At 46.1% G+C, this 23,287-nt stretch overlaps 1 pseudogene; it reads right to left on the reverse strand.

The window, feature by feature from the left end:
• LOC135320654 (trafficking protein particle complex subunit 9-like) overlaps positions 1-23,287 on the reverse strand; it is a 117,890-nt pseudogene that overhangs the window by 38,836 nt on the left and 55,767 nt on the right.

The raw sequence follows: 23,287 nt of genomic DNA on the forward strand, positions 1-23,287 counted from the left end.
CAAGTCAAAGAACTACACCCCTTCCTATATGTACCAAATGTCCTACCACCAATTAACACACAGCAGCGGGGTCAATACTCAGGGAACTCAGTACACTTTTCAGCTATAAGGTTCTCCAGAGGCCGCTACTGGCTGTTTTATAAGTTCCCGGCTCACTGGTTTCTAACACTGGAAGAAAGTCCGATTTTGCCACTGTTCACACAGCAAGTCTGAGATGTTCACAGCGAGATGACAGAATAAAACTAAAATATAAGCAGAACAATTTTTCCACGTAGACAGACATAATGGACATTGTGCTATTCTGAAGCATCAAGCAAAGAAATCAAAACAAAATAACGTTGTTTAAGCCTTCTTTAACAAACAGGAAAATTAAGACGGTAAGAAGGGGCAACAAGCGCCACCTATGGCTAAAAAGACCTTCCAGGTTGCCAGGAAGCATGCAACACAAAAATTGCCTGTAGGATAAGAAACGAGAATCAGATAACTAAAAGCTTCTGTAGCACATACTGCACTTTGCTTCGGGGGAAGCGAGGGTAACTCAGTATTTAATCTGATATTGCTAATACTCCTGAATATAAACAAAAGACACAGGCTCATGGAAACTCATCTTAGAAGAGGAAAGAATCCAGTCCAGCCACTTCATTTTACAGGAGGGGAGACTGAGACATGGGATCTGTCCTCCTTGCAATCGGCAACAAATCTCTCCTAGGGTTCATGTCTTGCACTGTAGGAAAAATGAACAGATCTGTACTAGGCCTATATTCATAAAAGTCGCGTCTGTATTTTTCCGAAAGTAGGTTATCTAAGTATCTTGCAACATACTTCTCAAAATCCAGGAAATCATACGTTTGTTGAAATACAAAAACATTTATTTACATAATAAAACAGCATGAGCTTTATTGTCTCTATTAAAAAAGTTACATGTCAAATCAATGTTTTGATATTTTAAACCTGTTAAGAGTGCAGGAAAAAAGATCAAAATTTTCTTAAATCACAAAAGGGAGAAGCTTATTCCCTGAAAATGATCAATGTGGATGTCAGAATCCAACGAATTTAAATGTCTGAGTGGATGGTTACATGGCAACATGACATCTGAGTTCTAACAATACACATTCTGTGTAAATAACCTTCAAGGTCGTCTGCTTAAGGCAATTTAACTAGTCCCTGTCTCACTAGAATGATACAGATTTCATTAAAACTTCATAGTGCACTAAAAAATAAATGAATCCTTGTTACTTTAAGCCATATTCATATATAACACATATATACATATTAAATATGCATCAGTAATAAGCCACCCTCTTTAGTATTCAGAGTTGATCCTTCTAAAATATCTGTCATTTTGACAGCACATTTTTACTAAGCACCTCTTGGGTTCTTTGTATACAAGGCTACTAACTCTCACAGTCAGACAAGTTAAACGATATTACTCAAATTTCACAAATGAGGAAATGTACTTAAGCCATGAAAACAACTTATATATACATCATCAGGAAAGAAAAGAATAAAGATTTTCTTAAAATATTCACTGACAATCTTTTCTTCCATATTAAGACTACATAAAACCAATTCAGTCTTTGTAAGTATTTCTGTCAATAAGGGCCACTAGAGAAAAACAAGTAACATCATCAGCAGTCGTTTTACTTTCAAAGCCCCCTTCTCATTTGCACTATAATTATTTTTAATGTTTTGTTTTTAGTGCTTACAGAGCACTAAAATACATAAAAATTAACTTTTCATGCCACTACCTGAGAATTAAACATCTGTGAAAATGTACAATTTTAATTTATGCCACTCTGTCTCACATTCTCACTGCTGTCTCTCCTTTGAAGGCCTCATCAGGCTGAGATCACTAAAATCGGCCATTTTTGCAGTCACAGGAGTTCGGGTAACCACTCAACGGGAGGCTGATTAGAGGAGCAATTAAGAATGCATCCTGTGCAGCCTGGGTTCCAGCACCGAGCTAGCCACCGCCAGCTGCATGTGATTTGGGACAAGCTGCTCCATCTCTCAATCCCTCAGCTGCAAAAAAGGAGACACTGATACCTACCGTCAAACACTTGCTATGAAGTAAAACATGAGGAAAGTATTTTAGCCTTAGGTAGGTGTCCACTCAGAGCGAGTTTGGTCATTATGATGATGAGGATATCTGTTAATAAATTGAGCTAGACCAAAAAGGAGAAATCACATTAAAGGAGAAACATTTTAAGCCAATGAACATTTCCTTTTGGATGGATTGCAGAATATACTATTCATTTTTTTAATAAACCAAGTTTTGTCCATTAATAATAGATTTACAGGTTCATGGACAAGTCTCCAAAGAAAGAATTAGAGGCCTCTAACCTCTGAATACTAAGAAAGTAAATTTTAAAAAAAATCAGGGGGGAGATTATACCTCATTTCGGAGAGTATGTGCTTAGCATGCATGAGGCCCGCAGTTCAGTCCCCACTAACTCAATTTAAAAACTTTTTTTTTTAAGAAATGGAGAATTAAAGCAAAAAGATGGAGGGATACGGAAATTTTTTAGAGACTCATCTCAGATTTAAGATGGGGAAAAAACCATCCATTTCTCAGAGGAAATCTTGAGAACTATGTAAACTGAATCTGAGATGTCCAGTCTTCTAACATTATTCATGAATTCATATTACCAAGTCTTAAAACTACCTGATAACCCACAGTTGTGATACTGACCATAACAGCTGCCAACACGGATCTAGCTCTGGCTAGGAATGCTCTGTTCTGACATCTCTGCCCCTGAGGCCTCACCAGGCTGAGAGCACTAAATTCAGTCATTCATGAGCATCTCCTGTAAGTCCTCCCTTTGTGCTCCTCACTCTCCCCTCACCAGCCCCTCTGAGGGAAACACTGTTATCATCATCCCCACCCGAAGATAAGGCCACTGAGGCACAGAGACTAAACCTGCTCCAGGTCATATTGGCATTAAAGGACGTATGTATTTCTGCTGTTTTGCTTTTGACAAAGGAATCTGAGATATCAATTCAAGGGAGACTGTTAAATAATAAACTCTGTCAGGTCTTCACCTCAAAGAGTAGATAATATAAATTCCCGATGTAGGATGAGGCTGCCGCCACAAAATGACTCAGCTTGACATTAATATCCAAGATGAAGCAGCGGATACACGTAAATACTCACTATTGTCAACTCCGCTCACGGGTCTGGGCCCTTCACTGCCTGAACTGGGGTGAATAGTCCACCCGTGTCAGGGAGGGAAGCGCGGCTTTTCCAGGTTTCCCCAAGGCTTCACGGGCTATTTCCCCCCACAGACTGTCCTCAACAATTAAAAAGCTCTCAAGATTTTTACACCATGCAAAACTGAAATACATTTCTGCAGATGGAGCACTTTCTCAGGCTTAAAATTATTTTGCCTACACTCAGCAGGGGGGGGGGAAAGAAACAAGTCTCTGCAAAGTCTCTGATTCTCACCACTCACACTAGTAGAAAGGCAACTGCACAAGATGTCTCTTCAGAGTGCAGGGTGAGAAGAAAATAAAGCCGCCCCCAACCACAGGCACTCCCAGAGACAGAGCTCAGCAGTCTTCTGCACACTCACGGTTGTGCAGCCCTCATCACCATCTATTTCCAGAACACTTCATCACCCCAGAAGAACACCCCTGTCACTAGCAGTCACTCCCTAACCCCCCTCCACCTAGGCCTTTGCAACCATCACCTGGTCTCCGCCTCTGCATGTGCCTATTCTGGGCATTTCAGATCACTGAAGTCAATATGTGGCCGTGTGTGTCTGCTTCCTTTCACTAAACATGCTCTTGTCAAGTCTCGTCCATGTTGAAGTGGTATCAGCATCTCTTTTTTTTTTGAAAACGTTAAAGTTTATTAGAGGGTTTTAAGTACTATCAAAAAGAGTAGAGTGGAGCATAAGTGATTGTGTTTCAAAGGGAAAAGGGCGGGTTGAGCAGTCAGAGTGGACTTCCCAGAAGAGGTGGCCTTTTTCATTTTCCTCTTTTTCTTTTTTATTCACTCTTACGTCTGAATAATGTTTCACTAAATGGAGATTCTACATTCTGTTCATCCATTCAGCAGCTATGTATGGACGAGGTCCAGAAGGATGAGTGTAAGAGGCGACTTGCAGGGATGGCATTTAAGCAAAGGGCAAGATGTGCTTTCAAAAAAAAGCCAACAAACAGAGGCGCAAGGAAATTCAGTGCGTTTCTGAACAAAGTGCATGCTTGCTTCGGCAGGACAACCGTGCAGGGCTGGGGCGGATATTGGCAGGAATCACGGCGTGGGAGTCACCTGAGGAGACTCCCCACTGCACACAGCTCAGCCATATCTCCTCCCTCATCCTGTATAGTTAGAGCCATGTTTCTAGGTTTATCTTATTTCAAGTAATAGCACTTTAACTACATATCTGATCATCTGCATCAGACCACTTTACCTCCAAGGCACAGAAAATTATTCACTAACCGGAGCAGCTCCAGGACATAACGGTGATGGATTAGGGAGTCCTGCAGCATCCCAGCCTGCATGCACAAACCCCACATGTGCCCTGGTGATGTCCGGAAAATTAAACGCATGGAAATATCTCACTGCTGGTACACGACATCTGCCCTCAAATTGCCCCAAACTCATGCTGGCAAAGCACTACTCAGCCCTCTCACTACAAAAGAAAAAAAAATGCTAAGAAGGCAAATTTAGGCTCTTCCATTGAAAACCAGCAACCATCAATTCCAGTATGTGAGCTGGAATGCTCCTGACTTCTAAAACCACTGCGCCGTTACTTTTCAAATGTGGAAGTCATATATGTATACCACGTAGATGATATTACAGTAGGATTTTTCTTTTCAAAACTTCCAGTTGCAACATTAGCACAAGAAAGTTTATGTTTCAGCTTTAATAAAATCAATTATCTTCCACTTTCTTAATTTTGAACCTATTATTATTTTATAAATGGAGCTATGCTGCATAATATAAACAAACTGTTTGAAATCTGCAAACAAGACCTTTATGACCTCACTATTTCAGAGCAAACTTTAATGATGTTTTGAGAGGTGGGGCCTGGGGTGCTCACTAACACCTCTTTAAATACTGACAAGGATGTGCTATTAAGTAATGCAAAGGCTCTAACTCCACATTAGCTCAGAAACCAAAGAAACTACACCAAAGCCTTACTTTATCATTTTTAAATTTTGCTATTCTTTGGAATATTAAATTTCTTTAAAGATATGATTTTTTTTTTGAGAAAGACAACAGCTGTATTAAATTTCCTCTCACCAAGAAAGCAAACTTTATCAAGAATAAATACCCCATGGAAATCGAAATGACGGGAGGTTTCTAGCTAAGTGAACATGCAGATCTGAACAGAAATCTAAATCCTATCAGATCTCACTCGAACGAGCTCAACAAAGTCCTGGGCTACCCTGGAACTTAGCTCTTCTGTTCCAAAAGTTGGCTGAGCTAAGATCATCACACAAGGCAGGGAAGGAGAGAAGAGGAAAGTCCACTTGGCAGCCTCCATCTCTTTTCTTCCAGCCAAAAGTCGCCTCTCGGGCGACCCCGATAACAAGCCCTCCCCATAAGGAAATCCGGCATCCACACTGCCCCTGCCGTCCCAAAGCAGACCTGATGCCCCTCTCCCAGCCTGTGAATGGTCTTCTAGTGGCCCCCCAGTTGGTGGCACCCTCCCCTTCTTCCCCGCTACACACACACGCACACACACCCAGAGCAACGGCAGCCTTCCCAAATCACAAAGTTGACTACATCACCCCACTTCAAACCCTTCAGAGGCTCCCTGGTGGAATTCTAGCTCCGCCCCCGACACTGCTCACCCAGCCTCACCACAGTTCCCAGGTCCCCAGTGACTTCAGGGACCCCCTGTCCTGCTCCTACTTCCCACTTGCCTCCAGGCTCATTTTGATTGTTTCCCAAGGAAGACTTCCCTCCCTCCAACCTCCGCAACTTGTTCCTCTATTCCTAGAACATTCTAGGCTAAGTCAACTTCTGACACTGCTAAGCTCACAAGAAGCAAATACATTTTGCTTACTAATGTGGGTCCACCCACTCTCCCTTAGACACACAGAAGTGCGCGTGTTATGAATAAATGAATGACGGGGTGGATCTCAAAGGGACAGACAGACCTGCTCTCGCCCGTCCCGACCCTTCTGTCTGTAGAATATCAGAAGCAAAACCAGAAGTACCTTTCCTGAAGGTCACTTCCTGCTGACAACCTTCACTGCCTCCAGTGTCTGTTCAAATAAAACCCAACGTCTTCCAAAGCCCTTCACCCCAGGCTCTCTCCAGGGTCCTCCCAAGCAGGGGAACACTCCACCCTGGACCACACAGGGCACTCTCCCCAGGTCCCCACCCCACAAGCCTCCAGGCCTCTGCCCTGGCTGCACCTGCCACCTGAGCCACACTCTTGACTCCTTCTCCTGGCTGACACTTACTCTGTCCTCACGATTGAATGTAGAGCCCATTTCTTCCAGGAAGTCCTCTCTGATAATGTCCTTTAGGTCTTGGCAGGGCTCCATCTATAGCAACAGTACATGGTGACCAACTGGGTGTTTGCCCACTCCTTTGAAACCACGAAATCTTGGGGGCCACGTGGGAAGGAGTGAGAGATTACAAGAGGTGTGGGGGAAGCAAAAAGCAAAAATCACAGCCCAAGTCCCAAATTCAAGGATTCTTTCTCAGAAAAAAGTATAAACTATTTCACACCTGTGCAATTTGGCTACTATTTTTGTGGCTTGTGAACAGCAAGAGCTTGGTGTTCTAGTCCAAAACCCAGATTACATGCAAAGAAATGTATATATTCATATCCAAAGGAAACCAGAGCTGTTCAACAACAGTTTGCAGTTAGAATAGAAAGGAACTTTGATAAAGGCAATCTCTCTCTCCCTCTTCTTTCTTTTCTGGCATCATATAATTTTAGAAGTATTTGCGTGACTAAGAGATGGCTACAGCCCGTGATTCTGCACTGGAGGGTTTGGGGCTGATGAAGCCCAGATTACATTCACTGCGTAAATGCAATCACACCAACACACTGATAGTTGCCGTGGTGGTGGAGCTGATGTTCCAAAGCAGGCAACCTTACTCTGTAAGAGAACTCTAAATAAAAAGTAAGAATTGCAATGTTCTGTACTCAATTTCATTCAACATATGGGTCATTAACTGATAGAATATCTTCACTAATGTAACCCAAAAATAAATTGTCAAAGTCGATTTTCTTCATCTGACCGTTTTATGCTAACTTTGGATATCAAACCCTCACTCCATATGGAAAGCTCAGGCCTACGCTGCAGCAGTTACATCCCGTGGAAGAAAGTCGATCAAGGGAGAACTGGAGAGTTTCCCTTCAGAAGCTGCTAAGTCTGGTTTTGCACCTGTACGTCATTTGCAACCACGTCAGTGTCAAAGGAGTAAGACCTTACCTCTGTGGGGCGAAAAGCACTGCGGTGCTTCTGAACCATTAAAGAACACTGAGCTTTGTGAAACAGTCCTGAGGCACTTAAATCGTATTTTTTATGAAAGGCTCAAAAACTGACCCAATTCACCAATCCAGGTACAACAGGGAGGTACCGGAATTAGTAGAGAGAACATGCCCTTGAAGTCTGACAAGGCCCTGCTTGAATCCTGCTACAGCATTTACTAGCCGCTAAACGGACCAATTCCTTAACCCCTCTAAGAAGGCTTCCCAATCCGCAAAAGGGGGCTGCCACCGCCCACCTGGGAGGCATGGATGAGAATGCAACACGCAAGTAGGGCTGCCGACTGGTATCTGACACGGGGCCTGACTAGCTTCCCTCCGCTGCCCTTCTTCCCCTTTAAACTTTCACTGTTCCCCCTGGTAAGGATCAAACCCCTGGAAAAGACTGCCCGAATCTTCTGTGTATCCCTGAATACATGCATTACCCTTAGGAGGCCAGAAAAACAACTGCCTCCTCCCCAGTCACTATCAAAGTTCTTAAGAGTCTGGGTATTTTTAACTCAATTTTTCAGGGAGACTATTCCAGAACTTTGCAAGCACCATTCTCCAGGTTGGCTCCCCTCCCAGTACCCATCTCTTCTCACCTCAGATCCTCTGTCTGATTGCCTTCTGTTCATTGGAAAGCGAGTCCAGTAAGGTGGCGACTCCCAAAGACGCCCTCCCTCCCTCACAGGTGAGTGTGACTACTTTCTCCCCACTCCAACTTCAGCTTCTTAGAAGTCTACTTTCCCGGACCCTGCAGACTCTGCATCATCCCAAGACACACACGTGGCCACGACCCTCCTTTCAGATTTCTTCCAGGCTGGCCCTGCCCAACCCCAGGCCCCTTATGGATAAATGGCATTAGTCTGAAAATCGCAAACGCCGCAGACTGACACACCAAAGTTGCATGGTCTGGGCTTTCCTCCAACCCAGGCACAGCCCTGCCCCGCCTCAGCCTCAGTCTGCAGCACGCAGCGCTCGACTGTTCACATGCGCGTCTGTGAACACCAGCTAAGAATGACGACTCCCAACGTGTATCTCTAGTCCGGCTCCTTCACCTGAGCCCCAGGGCCATAGACCCGAGTGCCTCTTTGAAGTCCTAACTTGGATGACAAATGGAATCTTAAAAATGCCTCATGTCCGCCATTTACTCTGGAATTCGATTCCTGGCAGGTACCTCCCAGACACCCCATTTTAGTAACAGCCCCAGCACCCACCTATGTGTTTGAGGTCACATTCAATTTCCACTGTTCCCTCCCCCAAGCCCTGCCCTGGAATCAGTCCTGTTATATCCGTCACTAAGCCCATCTCAAGTCTGGTTCTGCAGGGACCACGGCCGGAACCCCACAAGCTCACAGCATGGTGCACTGAGTCACAGTCCTCCAAAGGGTGCTCCCTGGAGGGGGAGGCATCTCCTGCCACTGGTCACCTCAGAAGGCACTGTATTCTCACAAAGGAGGCCCAGGAGAAGGGACTCAAGGTTCTCCCGTGGTCTGAGTTTTGAAGGGCCCGAGGTGTGGGGGAGCTCCTAATTAGCAGACACAGTTGTCAGTAAGCAGACGAGGATGGAGGAACCCAGGCAAGGCTGTTCTCACTCCGACCCCTGGGCTCTCGGGAGCCACAGGAAAGGCCTGTGTCCAGGGCATAGCCCGGCCATCACAGATCCCAGCCTGCATTTGCCAACCCGGACAGACTAGACTCCTTCTACTTACGACATTTACTTCTGATCTGTTCCCCACCCACAATGTGATGGACTCCTTCAGATATTCTCTCCTGTCTGAAGCGAGACAAATTCAGTGAAAAATGAAGTGTCCACATTTGGACCAGAGCATGAAAGGAGAAACAAGGCCTCATGGTCAGCATGATGGTGGTGGCCAAACACTTTCACCGGGTGAGATGAACCATGGTGGGGGTGAGAATCCAAGGTCCTAGGTCGGCCAAAGCATCTTCCTTCACAGTTGACTGGGGTGTTGGAGACTCACTCCCGCAAACTAACGACAAGGCCGACAGAGGTGGACGTCAGCTGCAACAGACACGGAGTCAGCTATTTACTGCCAACATGGGTTAAAAGTAAAGGCCGTTGCAGGGAGGCCTGCACGACTGCTGAGGCAAACCGCAGACCCGGCTCTGAATGCCCACTGGCTGGAGCAGGGTGGAAGCTATGGTCCCCTTTAGCAGTCCCTATGTCCACCAGATCCAGGTGAACCAGCTACTTAGGAGAAGGACATGTTGTCCTGATACTCAGATAAACCAGCCTCGTAAAGGGAACAAAAGAGTGGCATGGATTTTAGACCAAATTCTGCCTCTTTGTGAAGGCAAAGTAAAGTAAATGGCACGGGAAGTAAAATGCAAAAAAAAAAAAAATTAAATAACAAAACGGTGACTGCTTCCTCCAACAGCTGCTCACCCCCGAGCCTGCCACTTCCTCACCAGTGACCGCCGGCCAGGCAGCGCCGTCACGCGCGTCACAAAGCGACAGCCAGGAACTGAGTGCCAAGCACGTTTGTGTAAAAGAAGGAATGGAGCAAGATGCTGCAGAATTTGACTTTACAAGATTAAATACTCCATGAAAAATATCCCTCAGCAGCCGCCTAAATGAATTCGCATCTCACTTCTTCAAAACAATCAAACAAATTTAATAAGGGCGCATTTGTCACCAAATATAAGGAGGACCAAACTGGTTCCTTATAGCAAGGATTTTAAGAGGTATCAAACACCAGTGGGTGATGTGCTAAAAAAAATTAGAAAATAAAAAGATGACAAGGATAATACATGGATTAAGGCAGCTGTTAAGTTTTTGCTTTTTAAAGCGATGGAGACAGCACGGAGGGCGATCTAGCTATTTCCAATGCAGGGTGTGCACAGCCCACATTTTCAGACGCAACAACATGCTCACAGGGCAGTACAAGAGAAAAAGGAATAAAGAAAAAGGAAAAGAGGAACAAGAGAAAATTAGAAACACACAAGAACAAAAATGGCTTTGACAGCACGTACAAGAATTTACGTGAGTGTGTGAGGCCAGGGACGCGGGGATGGTGAGACCCACCCTCACCTCCTGCTCCAGGGAGAGCAGGGGCCTGAGGGGAGCGGCGCTGCCGGGGGACCCCAACGTGGTCAGCGCCCCTAACCAAAACTCCACATACATGGGTCTAGGCAGGTCTTAAGCTACAAATTGTGGTCACATTTCAGGCTGGACAGTTTTACGCACTTCCACCAAGAGTAGCAGGAGAAAATTAGGCTCTGTTCCTGCACCAAAGCATTGTTTAAAAAATTAATGTCTGCGGAATAGTAAAAGCAACAATGGAGTAAAAGTGACTGGAGGAGAACGTGCTTGACCCTAGCTCACTGGCCGCTTTATCTCACTGACGTTAAGATGCTGGCTGAGACCTTACGGTACCAAAACAGACAGACGCACCAGGAGGGAGGTTTAATGCGCTGCTATATTTTGATGCCGGGAGCCATGCCTGGTACACGAGGTTCTGGGTAAACAATGGTGACTGTGTCAACCACTATGGGCTAAGCACATATCCAGCTACTCCTCCAAATCCCAAGGGCAGACTTCAAAAGGCAAAAACAAGCAGGAATTCTCTGGTGGGTCTGCAGACCCAGAGCCAAGCAGTTGCTGAGCAATAATTTCACCAGTGCCTCCTGTGACAAAAGAGGAGGCACTGGCCTGAGCGCTTGGGCAGGGCTCCAGGCTTCCACTGCTCACCCACCAGTCTGTCCAGGGGGAGAAGTTGGTCCCTGCTTACGTTGCACCGATGCACCTACCTTGACTGACGCCTGGGGGATCAGCAGGCGGTGACATGTGAGGTGAACGGAGCCAGCCTCGGTGTAGCCCGGTGCTGGCAGCTGTGCCCTCAGCAGTGCCCAGGCTCCTAAACCTGACACCTCATCTCCAAGGAGCAGATGGGAGCGCGGGCTTGTAGATCACAGGGCCCTGTGAGGACAAGAACAGATCATGGCCACGACATGCCTTGCCCCTTCCTTAAGCATGTCCGGGAGGAACAGGAAATTCATCCAGAGCCCGCTAGGCACCTCACGCAGGTGGGACTCGGGTCCTCTTGCCTATCACTCACAGGGCTGATCTGGATATTCTTTTTATCAATTCTCTGGCATCTTCTCCTCCAACTTCCCAACAACCAGAAAGTAGAATCTGATCTTAATTAAGTTCAAGAATCACAGAGCACCGCCTCCACAGCGGGCCCGGCAGCAAGTGCAAGGTCGTCCGACCATCACCTGTGGGACCGCCATGAGCCCTCTCCAGACTCAAGGACCGAGGCCGTAGGCCGGGGGTACACAGATTCCCTCACTCTCCCCAGCAAAGGGGGACCACCTCTCGGCAAAGGCATCTCACCCTCTTCTGCCCGAGGGACAGCACAATAGATACACGGGGAAACAGAGCAGAAGTTGGGGGGTTAGGCAGCCCAGAAGAGCTCGTCTGTAATTCCGAGGCAAAGTGGGGCCGTTGACTTAATCACAGGGACAAAGTGAGGATGAACATTTCTCTGCTCTTTCCCATCCTCCGTGATACGCCTTTCCCTGCATAAGGAGTTCATTCGGAGGTCCCTGGCGGTGTTTCTGATATCCTAACATGGCATGCTGCCTGTCGGGCAGGAAGAGAGGGCCTGAGCCGAACAGGTGCTGAGCCTGGGAGGCAGGAGACACTGGCTCCAAGCCAGCTCAACCAGCGCCTCGTTCTGCCTCTCGGGATTCAGCATCTCATCTATAAGCAAAGGGATGAGACTGTCCCAGGAAACGCTGCCCAACAGAAATGAAATGAGAGCCATGTAAAGAAAGTTTCCCAGTTGCCACATTTAAAACGGTAAACAAAGAAACAAACCAACAAACAAAAAACAAGTACTAGAAACTGATTTTAAGAACATATCTTACATAATCTACTGTATGTAAAATACTATCATTTTGACATGTAATCAATAGAGGAAGTAACAAGATAGTTTATATGCTTTTAGTAGACAAGCCTCAGCGTCTCATGTGCATTTGAACTACAGCACATCTCAGCTCAGACCAGCCTCCTCCCCAGTGCTCCTAGCATCAGTGGCTGTGGCTACTCTATTGAACAGCAACTCCAGGGGTCCCACCAGGGTCCTGGCTGAAAAGCAGGAGTAAGTGCTCTAACACTATCACTAAAAGGATCTCTCTGAAACAAAGGCGGATTCACTTTTAAATGTCTGTAAACCGGCGGGCTGCACCTCCCTCCCCCCTTGGATACAAAAGAGTCCTATTCCTTGCTGATCCCTTTCTGGATGGAGAGAAGAAACCCGGCACACAGCCAGGGTGGACTGGCCTCCAGGTAAACTTACCTGCTGTCTGTGTCCAGTCCCATGAAGTCCTCCTTCTCAAACGGCATGCAGAGGAGTGGGATCTTGTCCCCAGGATTGTCAGGGGCCCCATCCAGCCACTTGGACTTGAGCAAGATGAAGAGTGACTCAGTGAAGTCCTCGATCCTCTTCTCCACCACCCTGCAGTCCTCGTAGATTGAAGGCCACGTCGGTGCGCGGCTGCTTGTCTTACCTCCCCATGCAGCACAAAGACAAAGAGCTGAGAGTCATTAAGCGTGATGCCATACAGCTCCTCTGCACGTGGAGCTTCTCGAAGGCCTTGGCAGAGAGGCAGTCGGTAATGTTGACAAGGCCCACAACCATGCGGTGGGTCTGGAAGACGCTCCATCCATTCTTGGGCGCATAGTGGTGCCTGTAGTGCGTACAGAGTGCGCCCTGGGAGCTGCACGGGCTGATCTGGCTCACCAAGGAGATTCGCTTATAGATGCAAAAGAAATTCTCCTCTGAGATGATCCCCACTGGTTTAACCACCACGGGAAGAGCCTCATAGTCCTCAGCACACTGCACGTAGTCAGGAATGCTCATGTTGCAGGCCCTGCCGAGAGGGGAGAGGAGATCGAGGTAAATATTGTGCTGTGTGCTGTGGGCGCCTCTGGGTTGCGGTAACCTGGTGTGTACCAGCCAGAAGGCAGGGGAAGCCCAAGCAAATCCAGGGGTACAGTTTGTCCTTCAGAGCCTGCACATGGCTACCGTAGCTCGGATCACTTTACCCAGCTTTTGGTCTAGGCTTCCTGCCCCTGCAGAGAAGGGTCATTTCTTGTTTTCTGTTTCAAAGCACCTAGCAAGTCTAGCAAGGCCCTGATGCAAAGTCACTGCTCAAAAATGCGGAATAAAGAAATGAAAAAAGGAACTGCTTTCCGCAACCCCCTTCAGCAGAATATAAAGAAAAGGACAACAGTAGGAGCAAAAGATGTGGATTTCAATTCCAATTTAATTGAACCCCTAAGCTGCAGAATAATGGATAAGAAAACTTGCCTTGGGGAGGAGGGTACAGTTCAGTGGTAGAGCACATGCTTATCATGTACGAGGTCCCAGTACCTCATTTTAATAAATGAAACAAATAAATAAACCTAATTACCCTCCTCAAAAAATACTTTTTAATTCAAAATTCAAAAAACACCTTGCAATTGACACAACATTGTAAACTTGACTATACTTCAATTAAAAAAAAAAAATCCTTGCCTTACAAGAATATATCTGGATTACGGAAGTTTGCAAATGTAAAATGCCTAGGGTACCACCTGCATAAAAACGGGTGACTACAAATTTACTATCCCTCCTTTATGAGCTATATTTCCTTCGGGGGGGGTAATAAACTCTCTGAGCTAATTTTCTCAGATTTAAAAAAAAGTAAATATTACCTGATTCTCAGTACTGCTGAAGAATCAGATAACCCTATGAAAGCATCTGACCCACAGAGGTTACTCAATAAATGTTTGTTGAATGAATGAATAAACAAGCAAAATGAATGCTGCTCCCTGCCACAGACCATCATAATGGTACTGCTTGGAAATCCCAAACCCACATTCCACCCGTCTCTACACTAACCATGTGGGTGACCTGGGCAGGCGTGTGTGCTTCTCTAAGCCCCAGTTTAATCGTGAATAGAAATGATGGCAATAACACAAACCTCAAATTGTTAGTGAGTCAGTAATTAATCGTACCCCAAATTTGCAAGATGGAACCATTAAGGAAAACTGGGAAAAGGGTCCATAGGCCCTCTCCATATTATCTCTTACAACTACATGGGAATCTACATTATATCTCAAAATAAAATTTCTACTTTTTTAAAGAAGGTATTGAGGTTAAATGTGCTCACTGTGTCAAAAAAGGAACACACAGAAAAAATAGGACAATGCCCAGCACATGAGATACACTCAGTTAAAATTCCCACTGAACCCACAGGTCCCTCCAAATTCAGAGCAAGAGGATGGGTCCTCGTGGCAAGAAGCCACTGCACCTGAAGCTAACAAAGCTAATGGTGCTCACTTCCAAGAGTCCCTGTCACCAACCTTGTTCTAATTTTCTATTTGTAATTTTTTTCCTTTTTATTACATAGAAACTCCCAATTGCATAGCCTTCACCTGACTAGACATCAAGATGGCAGCCCTTCAAAACCTGACCACAGAGATCATGATGGCAGCCCTTCTTGGTGAAACAATAAAATGAAAAGCCATTTCCACAAGACCTCTGTGTAAATCTACTAGGGAACTTCATCCTGGACTGAGGAAGAGGACTGGGGAGGAGGGGGCAATCTGGGGCATAGAGAACTATGGGCCACCTGTCCCACGATGGACTTTAGACTCAACCATCACCCTCCAGGAAATTTAAAATACACAGCGACATAGTGCTATGGGCAAGATTTTTTTTTTTTAAATCCCTGAATCCCTTGCAGGTCTTGTTTCTACTGAGACACAAATAGATTATGTGTATATTATTTCACAAAAGCCTTAAAATATTATCACCCCAACTTGACACATCAAGAAACTGAGGTAGAGAAGTTTGTCACATTGTGCAAGATTAAAGAGAGGCCACGACAGACACCATATTTAAATCCAAGCCCCTGCTCCAGTGCTCACACTAGAAAGTGTGACATACTGCCCCTTTTCTGCCCTCTCCCTGCAATAAATCTCTGAAGAGTATTTTCTGTGCAACCTGGAATCACAATCACATCAATTTTCCACAAAGAGCTATGTGACTCCTTGCAGGAAGTAACAAAATCTAAAGTGTTGGGATGGGAGGAGAGATTTGCATTTTCTGTTTCTCAAAGGAAACATGGCTTTAAAAGAAACTGAAAAGCACTTATCTAGTCTAAGCCCTCATTGTGCAGAGAAAGAAACGGAGGGTCAGAAGAGATGAGGAAAGGGCCTTATTAACTAATATTTCCTCAGCACAACACCAAGCCAGCGCTGGGAACTACTGGGGGAGGATCTGGGAGGCCCAGGAGAATGAGTGTTAGAAAACGGAAAGAGAAGAAGCATACAAGGCCCTGTCTCTACACCACCATGCCATGAAATTCCACCAAATTACCCAGTATGGGGGCAGCCAATAATAAGGTGGGGTAAACAGGTTACAGAAACCTGGAAGTCTCAACCATAGTGGAAATTCCAACATTTACTATGTTTTTTTTCCCAGTTCAAGCATCAACTCAGTGGGCACTCTGTACCAGGGACTACACGAGGCCTGGAGTTCTCCCAAATACAGATCTCTATTACCACGTGTGCAAAGCACATAAAGGCCACCAGAAGAAAAGCGCTCACAGATAACATGGAATTACTGAAACTGAAAGCAGCCAAAGAGCATAGATTACTAGGAAAAATGGTGCTGCTACAAATGGACTCATGGACATAGAAAGCAAACTGTGCTTAGCAGGCAGGAAAGGGGAGATTAACAGATACACGTTAATAAATATAAAATAAATGACAAGGGCCTACTATATAGCACAGGGAACTATATTCAATTTCTTGTAATGAGTTCTACTAAAAACAATATAATACATATGTATATACATATGCATATGTTTATAACTGAATCTCTGCTGTACACCTGAAACTAACATTGTAAATTGACTACACTTCAATAAAAAATAAATTAAAAAAATAATTAAAAATAAAAGCAACGCCATTAAGAAAAAAAAAAGAATACTGTAATCCCCTTAGCTGTAGGTGCTGGAGAATCCTGGTTGCAAGCACCAAGTCCACTGGATCACTCCAGCACTGGCTGTCACTCTTTCTGACCATTACAGAGACACTTGGCTTCACTGAGGTTACTTTTCTCTTCTGTGAAAGGCTACAGTAGCAACTAACGATGTATAGAATCTCATCATTCACAAGCCCAACAATTAGTGAGGACTTCCCATGGGCCAGGCTCTGGAGAGATGAAAAGATACAGTCCCAGATATATTCATGGGTAGAAGAAATTTATGCCATAAAGACATTAATTCTTCCTGTTTTGATACACAGATTCATTGCAGTTCTGATTAGAATTCCTACCAGATATTTCATGGAATGTAACAAGTTATTTTATGGTCAGGAATAGGCATGAAACTTCTTTAGAAACACCACTGAGGAGGGGTGGGTATGTCACTCATTTTCACTGGTCTTTCTGATGTGATGAAAACGTTCTGGAATAATAATTGTTGCACCACTGTGAATATGCTAAAAGTTGCTGAATTGTACCATTTAAATGGATGGACTTCATGGTGTGTGAACAATATCACAATAAAGCTGTTATATGAAAAAATATTTCTTGACAATTATTTTTCCCTCTATACTACTAGTCTGCCCCACGATTTAAGAAAAACAAAAAACCAAAACAAACCAAACTGTGCCAGGAGCTCTTTAGGACTGCAATGTCCCTGGGTCTCCAACGCCTCTGGTGGTGCTGTTCCTGTTAACGCACCCTAGCTGGGCTGGGCTAGTTAGGGACCGTAACTATCTTTTTAAAATCGACGGTTACACGTTTCACCCTGGGAGTGGGAAGGAAGGACCATGTCACAGCCTCATGCCTTCAGCTCATTTTTAACTGAACCAAGCCCTGCTTTCAACACTGTAATCCCTGGCACTATAAAAACACGTGACATCAACAAGCACCGCCATCATTACACCTGAAAGTGTTCAAGGTACTTACCTGGGGCAGAAACACTGAGGGAGGAGACAGAAGCTCGCTCAGCACTGAGGATCCACTTTCCCGACTCCACCAGAGGCTGCGCTTTACAGCCGGAGGCTCTCAGCCCAGGGAGCAGCGCCCACGCCGCTGAGCTTGTCCTCAGGGAGCAGGAAAGGAAGAGCAGGGCAGCCCCGGGGTCGCGGGGTAGGGAAAGCGGGGGGGGGGTTGGTGGAAACGCGGGCTGCAGCCCCGCTCGGAGGCCAGCCCCAGCCCCAGCCGCCTGCCCCCGTTCGGGTCCGCAGACCCCACCCGCCCGGGACACAGCCCGCCCAGGGGCGGGGACGGGCCGGCGGCCGAGGAGAGGCAGCCCGGGAGGAGAGGACTCGCGGGCGGGAGAGGGGAAGGGGACGCCAGCCACGGACTGAGGGGAGCCCGGCTGGGTGAGAGGCTGCAGGTGCACACCTGGCCATGGAAAGGTGTGGCCGGGGCGCCGGGGTAGGTGGCGCGGGCAGAGGGGTCTGGCCAGAGCAATTCAGCTGAACACAGGTTGACTGGCTCCCTGGGGGGCTGTGACATGCCGACCGCCCTCCCGCAGCCGCCTGACCCCTTTCCCGGGAGCCCCCCAGCTTGCACTTCCACAGCCAGAGGCCCCGGCCCCGGGCAGGAGCTAAAGGCCTACCGGTCGACAGAGCTGAGAAGCCTTTGGGGCCGATCCCCGGCTCGGAGCTGGAGCTTCCAATCCGTGGTCCAGCTGGCACCGACTGCCCATGCGCAGGAGGGCCAGCGATCCACTCTGGGTTCTGCGAGAGAAGGTGGGGCAGCGAGGGAGGGAGAAGATGGGAGGGGGAGGAGAGGAGGGAAAAAGTGGCGGGAGACAGATGGACCGGAAGAGCAGAGAAAAGGGATGGATCTGGAGAGGGGAGGGTCGTAGCGGAGATGGAGAGAAAAAGCTTTACCTCTGGGGGCACCCCGAAGGAGGCGGCAGTCTTGCCTCTGTACCATTCTGTTACCCTTCAAGGCCCGCAGCTCATGTTTTACCTCTCGGATCCAGCCCTCCATCCGATGCTTCTGCAGAATCCCTATGGGTATCACACCCGTTGCCCCCACCCGGAGCTGGGTTTTCTGTTGCTCTGGGAACCAAGCACCCGCAGGTGTTGTCGCTCAGAACTACCTTGGGAAGAGTACCTATTCCCCTTTTACACGCTGGGAAACAGGCAGGCATGATCTCTGCCTTAGTTCCACTCTCCCAGGTGTTGGGCTGGCGGGGAGCGGGGTGGTACAAGATCAGAGCCCCAGACAGAGCAGACTGCCTGAGTGTTGGTGCACAGTCCCCATCCCTCCTGGGTAAACCACACCCCACCCTAGTGGAACCATCAAGGGCTCACAGTAGTTCCCTGGGTGTGGGAGAGCTATCCTCATGTAAAGGAAAAGCCCAGCTGGGCTAACAAGCTAAGTCACAAATCTAAGTGTGATAAGTGTCGGTTTACTGATCTAAATTCTGCTGGGCTAACTCGTAAATCTGAAGTTTAGTGTCAGTTTACTGGGCTAACAAGCTAACTCGTAAATCCAACCGCAACATGTGTCAGTAACGTGATCTATTACAAGTTGATAAGCTCCAGTGTACTGATTCCTTGCTTTATGTTGTTTGAGCCTTATTGGCTAATACCCCTTACTTGTAATTAACCCTTTAAAACCTCATGTGCATGTCTTGGAGTGGCTCAGAACTTCGGAGCAGAAGCCCCTCTGAGCCCGCCGGCATAATAAATCTGAGTACTCCAACCCTCCCAGTGGTGCTTGTTTCTTGGCTGGCCTGTTGTTTCCATAACACTCAGTTCCAGTGCCCTGCTTGCTAGGTAGATAGGAGTGTTACCGAGTCCAAATTAATTCTCCTCAGTGCAGGACAGGCCAAGAAGTTGGGAGACCAGGTGTTGGGGCAAGGAATAGCAAGTCTCTGTAGACCTAGATGGCAAACTAATGTCCTGGAAAACCATCTCCCCAAGTCAGAATTCAGGCTCCTTTCCTACGTGCTTGGTTGTTGCAATCTTCCTGGTGTAGGAATTCCTTGTTGTTAGAATCCTTTGTTCTTGCAGCTATCTGCCTGGGTCAAATCTCTGTAAACCTCGAACAAAACAAACGTTATTTTCTATTCTGTAATTTGTTATCTTTTTATGAATGAAAAAGTGTTAAATATCCTTAAAGGTCAGAGCCTTCAGAATAGGCTCTCCTGTATATTTCAGGCTCTAAGCAACATTGTTTTACAAGCAAGATGAAGCCTAGGAGACAGAGCATAGGGTTTAAGTCAAATGAAAAGATCTAATATGCAGTCAGATTTGTTCTGTTCTATTACCTGGGCAGAAGCCACTTGAGGATTTAAATCCCTTTAAGTTAAAAATAACTAAAACTTTAAAGGAATTTACATACATATTTGGGAATGTGCATAGCATATCTGGAAAAGCATCCAAAGGATAGTAAACAGTTGCATCTCCAGGGAGGGCTGGAAGAAAAGAGGATGAGGTTAAACTTCTTTCACTTGTGTAGTTTTGTGCTCTGTTTGAATATTTTTTAACCATTTGCATGTATTTCTTTTTCAGTTAAAAAAAAAATGTGTAATGGAGCAAAGGAGTAATTAGCTCAGCAAATACAGCAGCCATGGAATCACTGAGTCATCACTTTTGACTTAAGCCAGGAAGCATTTATTGACTCTCTCCAATGTGCCCAGTGCTGTTTTAAGAATTCTTTTATTATTATTATTAATTATTATTATTACTATTATTATTATTATTGTTATTTTTATTTTATGAAATAATAACACGGTATCCCCCACCCCTGCCCATGGCTGGTGGGAAACCAACTGAGTTTTTATTGAGTTGTTTTCCAAGGAGTAGAGATGAGTTATAAACTGAACACATCTTCAGGGCAAAACAGGCGGAGTGGTTTTACAGCACTCCAGACAGCTATGAAGGGTTTTCAATAAAGGTGCCCAGAGTCTGAGAGAGAAAGCCTCTAGGGCCCTACAAAAAGCTGCCCAAACTGCCTTCTCCATGGCACTACTGAAGTAGGAAAAAACAAATCTGACTCCATATTTGATCTGTTCCTTTGAATTTAAGAAAACCACGTTAATACGCTCCGGTCTTTTCATGGGTTATGATGTCACAGAGGAGACGGACAGGTCAACAAGGGACCACTCTGCCGTGATCACTGAGCCGGGGAACGGGATGGGCGGCAAGATGTATGACGCAGCCATAGCAGTGCCCATGCTTCTAGGCAGGTAACCAAAGTCGCCTCGACAAGGTGTCAAATACTTGTGCCCACGTCCTAATCACCTGACGTGTATTAAAGAGAAATGGAAACTTATAAAAGTCCAATACCCTTGGTGGGTACACCGTCCAAAGAGCAAAGTCACAGTTTGACAACTGGCCATCCCGGTTCCCTGGGATTCATTCTTGGAGAATCTTAGAAACCACTCCTCTGTCCTTAAGAAGTGCTGCATATTTGTCCTATCTTTGGCTCAGGGATGGAGCATGTTCAAGTGAACTTTAATGTCTGCACAGATTTGACTGTCTTTCTCCAGTTTCACGTGTCCATTCTAAAGAGGCCTGAGCTAAGTCCATCCTCCGAAATATCTATTCCCTCCAGTGACAACTCATTGAGCCTGCAATTAAAAGCCAACTGAACAAGACTGTCTGTCCTCAGCTAAAACTTTCACCCACCCTTCACTGCTTTCTTAATCTCCTCTCCTGGCTAATTGCAACAGACTAACACCTCCCTCTACCAAGCTCCCCAACTATGTCAGTTTTTCTCCCCAAAGAGAAAGTAAGGTCCATAAATGAGGAGTCAACTCCATAGTCACCTCTGAATTCCTAGCATATAGTAATGTTAATAAATAGAACTATGATTATGTCTTCTTTCCTTTAAAACATTTCCAGTTATTTGAATGAGACCTTGGAAGAGAGGTGTTTGCCGTCCAGTATCTTGATCCACAAGACTCCGGAGGCCTTTTTCGGAATGGCTGCTCACTGATTCATTCAAACCACAGCTTCTCATTCCAGGAGTAGCTGTGCTTCTCTGCCAGGAGTTTGTGGTCACTCTCATGCCAGAAGAGCTTTAAACTATATCCTTACTTTGGATTTGTAATTTTTCCCCTCTTCCAACAAAATTGACTTTCCTTACTGTCTTGCCTTGAGGAATTTTTTTTTCCTAGTTCACCCTTAAGTAAACCATGCTTCTCGGAATGGGCTTGGCCTTACATATGATCAGTCATCCAACTCCCAGTGTGAGAGGCTTCGGGCTCACCTCCTGCCCTACTGTCAAGGCAACTGAAACTCAGTACAGGAGCCAACAGACACCCCAGGGCTTCTAAGGCTCATGTATCACCCAGAATCCCTGCTTTCTGGTTTGTCTTGGCTTCTGAGGATTTCCCCTCAGTTTCTTGACAATTAGCTGTGCAGCTTGAAAGATGAGGAAGGAAGGTTTTATTTCTTAATCCGCATTTTAAGAAACTTGTGTAATGAAGGTTTTCACAAGTTTCTACAACCCTCCATTGCCGAGACAGAAAACACACTAGATATTTTCTATGTTTAGCTATCATGTGTATTTTTTCTTTTGTTTTCTTAACTGCAAACAGACATCTTTTAATTAAAAAAAATTAAGGCCCCAAATAGGATAGAGAAAGGGCATACAAAATTAAAGGGCAAAGACAGAAAAATGATAAGTACTCTACAATGTTAATATAATACTTACTCTATGGATCAGATCAGCAATTCTCAGTAACAGCTATTTGAAATATGACCATGAGGTAAAAGGTCTCCCTTGTCAGGAGATGGCTAATAGAAAATAGAATTAAATCAACAATCTAAAATTCTACGTCTGGCGAGGTACAGAAGGCTACCAGCAAAATGTGTCGTCTTCTGGAAAGGAGGGAGGCTCACCAGCTCTTTACTGTGGAGCCTGAGCCCATGGGAGGACGGTGAAGTGAGCTCTGTAAGTACCCAATTAGCAAAGTGGGTGATGAATAAAGAGACGTGAGCTTTGATGACAGAGATGATACTACTATTCACTTGTCCTGTAAAGTATGTCTTCACATTCAGTGATCACTACCTCAGCGTCCTCAGGGATTAAGATTATAGGAAAATTCACAGCCTGGGCCCAGACCTCCTCTTTGAGCTCGTGACACTGCACTTAGATGTCGCAAGGGCAACTCCAACTCCACCTGCAAAGAGCTGACTTCATGATGCTCCTCTCATAGCCGTCCTGCCTAGGGCCCCTGGTCGGGGGGCAAGGTGTCTCTGCCTCTCCGAGCTCAGGCCCGTCACTCACAGGTGTGACTGGACCCCTCCTTCAGGGCCCAGATTTCCTCAGTCACCGAGTCCAACCACCCACACCTGTCCTACCAGATACTCACTGGCACTCACTCAGCACTGACTCTGTGCTGGGTACCATGCTGCACACTGTGCACACGTTATCTCACTGGATCTCCACAGCAGTCCTGGGAGGTCGGTACATCACTGCATTTATTGATTAGATAAATTGTTTCTCTTCCTTGAGTGCATCATACAAAGTGACACGGCTACTGAGCCACAAAACTGGGACTGAAAACCACTTGAAAATTCTACACTCCTACACCTGGCAGCCACCCTAATCTGACTCATCACATCACCTCCAGCTGAGCCTTCTAAATGTTTCTAAGCATTCTACAAGACAAAAGAGATCTACGAGAGCACCCCACTCCCCTACTTAAAATCTGTCAATGACTGTCCACTGCCCTTAGGAGAAAGCCCCACCGGGCCTGAGCACAGCCCAATGGCCCGGCATCTGCGTTCCCTGCGCGGCATCGCCGCCTCACCCACCACACAGCTCTACACTGGCTGTGTC

The sequence above is a fragment of the Camelus dromedarius genome, unplaced genomic scaffold, assembly GCF_036321535.1.
Source record: "Camelus dromedarius isolate mCamDro1 unplaced genomic scaffold, mCamDro1.pat HAP1_SCAFFOLD_37, whole genome shotgun sequence".
NCBI lineage: Eukaryota > Metazoa > Chordata > Mammalia > Artiodactyla > Camelidae > Camelus > Camelus dromedarius.